This window comes from Adiantum capillus-veneris, chromosome 15 (genome assembly GCF_014529385.1).
Source record: "Adiantum capillus-veneris isolate H3 chromosome 15, ASM1452938v2, whole genome shotgun sequence".
Taxonomy (NCBI): domain Eukaryota; kingdom Viridiplantae; phylum Streptophyta; class Polypodiopsida; order Polypodiales; family Pteridaceae; genus Adiantum; species Adiantum capillus-veneris.
This window is the reverse complement of record NC_140945.1, coordinates 148716037-148719777: the sequence shown is the minus strand read 5'-3', so window position 1 is coordinate 148719777 and position 3741 is coordinate 148716037.

Sequence of the window (3741 nt, the reverse complement as noted above, 5' to 3'; positions counted from 1 at the left end):
ATATTCCATGGCTTGGTTAAAAAACGGGACCAAAAATACAAAAAATTTGGATTGTAAACACCTGAAAACTAGGTCAACGGCCTTCATGGGAACTCACCAACACCTCTAGAGTGTCGAGGTCACATGCACCTACGCTCTGGTTGTGTTCTAGAGGACGAGCACATCCAAGAGTGTCTACGTTTATGCGGGCACTCATTATTCCTCTACCTTAGGCTCTAGGTCCTCAGTGAGAACCCAAGGTAGTACTACTCAGAACCCACATATTGCGTCTAGTGACTCTTCCTCTGACTACGATGTCATGGAGGGTTACCCAATGCCTAATCCTGATAGCTCAAGCCAAGACATGCATGCCATGGGTCCACGGTCCGGGCCGAGCGTGCTTAACCGCTTGAAGGAAACCTTTAATAGAGCCACTCGCTCCGAACATGGAGCTAACGATGTAAATGAGGGGGGTGGGGAAGTAAATTCTCCATTCATGATCAACATAGACCCCATGCTCTTGGAGAGTGTGCACGTGAATACTCCATTCACTGCGCCCCCTAACTCTTCGACCTATTCCCCTGCGAGGTTATGTTACCTGATGTGTAGAGGATCAACAACAAAGAGTTTGTGAGGTCATCCATAGGGTTATTGAGCTAGAGAAACAAAACAAGGGGATCCACATGCCTTCAATGGGTCTCATGAGATTCTTGGATACATGGAAGGCTAAACAACCAACCTTATCGCAAATGGAGACTCCCTCGGTAAGTTCGATGGATCCTCCATATATTGTTTCGCCAGGGTCTCAGTGCAATATGAACCCACAAGTGATAGCTTTACTTTTCCAAGTCTAGCTCATCTTTCCCTTGATGACACCACGACTACCATGCCTACCCCAGTGATGGGCATGTCAAGAAACATGCCATGGACCACTTTTGTCAGTAAAGCACCACTACGTGGTAGCTCAATGCCTACAACAATACCTACAAGTGTGTACCAATCATACGCACGTATAGGTCCTCGTACTCATGTATCTCCTACCCCTCCCATTGTTTCAATAACCTATGCTCCACAACCACAACAACCAACCTCTTATTTCCATGGGACCATACCGGCTAGCATTAGCATGTCACATCCGACGTCTAGTATGCCTAGGGCCACACATATGAACTTTGGGCCACCACATGGCACAACACAATACCAAACTTGGAACCCAAGGGCTTCCTATGCGCCAAGCCTAATGCCAATCCCTACTCCACATGTAGTCTTTGGAGCACCTTCACCCACGGTGCCTGCTCACTTATGTGACTCGGCACATTTGCTCAAGCTATCGATCGACCTCTTGCTGAGAATATGCGTAACACACCTGATAGGGAGCCTAGAGGTAAGGCAATATAAATAGCCAAGCTCACACAAAAATTTAGTGGAGACAAGGATGTGAGAAAGCATATTGAAGTGTTTGAACAAATATGCGATTCCCTAGGAGAACACAATGACCTGCATAAGAGTAATGCTTTAAGTCTAACATTAAGTGGGAAGGCTGGGGATTGGTATAGAACCCTAAGGGTGGAAGAAAAAACGATTTACCCTACTCTTAGGAGACTAAAAGAATACATACGAGAGGGAGTGCTTTGGGGTGTAGCCTCTCAGCTCCATAAAGCCCAACGAGAGAAAGGAGAGTCGGTGAGAGACTTTATTAGTCGCTTGAAGCATTTGAATTCTTGTTGTAATCCAAATGAGTGCTTCCAAAATAACCAATTGCTTGATAGATTCATTAGGGGATTATGACATGAGGATATCTACAATGGCCTATTCATTAGAAGTATCACCACTTGGGAAGCAGTCACCACTAATGTGATTCAATTGGAGGATAATTTAATGATTCAAGGAGGAAGAGTGTCTATTGAGCCTAAATCTACTAGCTCGCAAGCATTGGGGCATCAGCCAATGACTCTAAAGACTATTGCTAAGGAGCCAAATATATCTGAGATGACTTTAGCAGATCTCACCAAGGCCATTCAACAGAGTCTTAGAGACAATCATGCTCCGCAAAACAACCATATGTATCCAAGAAGGCAATAACAATAGTGCTCAGTTTGCTATGGTCCGCATAGTACCCCAGTGAATGCCCTACTTTAAAAGTAAAATTCGATGGGAATTGCAATGCTTGTGGGAGGTATGGTCATCAAGCCAAGGATTACATAGTATTTAAGCGCGTAATGACTCTAATAGACAAACCTTAGCATGGACAGACACACCTCGAGTGCCTGCATTGATTCCGACCCCACCTCTTGAACAAACGTCACAACACATGGTCCCTAGGACCCAAAATTTTGTTCAAACAACACCCTTGCCACCTCCTGTGTTAGGACTGCAACCACCACATCCGAGAATCACTTCTGTGAATCAAGTGGGTTGTGGGTCATCTATTGTTGGTTTGGAAGGCTGTGAGGAAGATATAGACCCTAATATTGCCTATGGAATGGATGCACTTGAAGAAAGTCCACAATACTACATGGAGGACTATTGGGGACAAGTCAAACCTGTCTATCAAGTAGCTGCTCTTGCTGCAAGAGGCCAAAATATCAATTACACTGCCAAGAGACCACCTCTTCAATGCTATGAGTGTGGAGGTCCACATCATGTAGCCGAGTGTCCTATTAGGCTACAAAAGAATGCTACACTAATGCAAACCAATCAAGCGAGCACGTCTACAATGCTGATACTCATGTGTAATCGATGTGGCATAGATCATTTGATTACCCAATGTTCAATAATCCAAATGCGTCGAAGATCACGCCATCACAAAGTACACTTGTGGTATCAATAAATGTACTCACACGATCGATGCTCCAAAAACAAAATTATATTCTTGAAGAAAGAGACACGGCATCAATTGCCCAATGTCAGAAGAAGAAGAAAGCACGAAGGAAGAGATCACAAAAAGCAGCAAAGTTAGACCCTAGTTCAAAGACCAACATAGGAATTGGTGACGACCCCGTATATATGAACGACGCTGAAGAGGATTCTGATTTAGGTAAACCATGGAGTCCAAAACGATCACTAGGAAAGAAACCAACAAGGAAGATCATCATGAGCCACAATGGCCAGGACCCAAGAAGAAGATAGGAACTTACCTAAACCCTATAGAGGAGATCGATCGAGTCAAGCAATTAAGGAGTTTGGTAGAAGATATCCAAAGGGATCTAGAGCCAACACCTAGGCAGATCCAAATTACAGGCACAATGTTCCCTACGCAACAACAACCTCACAAAGTCCATAGACCCCTAGCCATACCTAGTGTCATCCAACAATAAGTACTCACTTTTTGTTGAAAATAATGTTTACAGAGGGACTACCTGACACTATCACAGAAATGGAGATCCCATCTTCCCCACGTCAAGGGACTAAAGCCCAAAAGGTGCAGTTAAATATTGCCAAATTGATGGATTTCATGGCTTCAGAAGTTAGAACCACCATCATGTCCAAACTATATGGAGACCCCGAGTTATTCTTAGCTCTTCGAGCTTTCCTCAATGGAGAACTGAAAGTCAGGCTACCACAATTTGCACAGATGGATGGAGCTAGTGGGAGATGCCAATAGAGGAGGAACACTTAGATCCACAATCCAACCTAGGTGAGAACTCTATTGTAGAAATACTTGTTAACACATTGGGACAATACTTTGAGGGTGATAAATTTAATGTGACCATATCAATCACTACCAAGGGATTAACTGTGAAGGGAATCCTTGATGGTGGT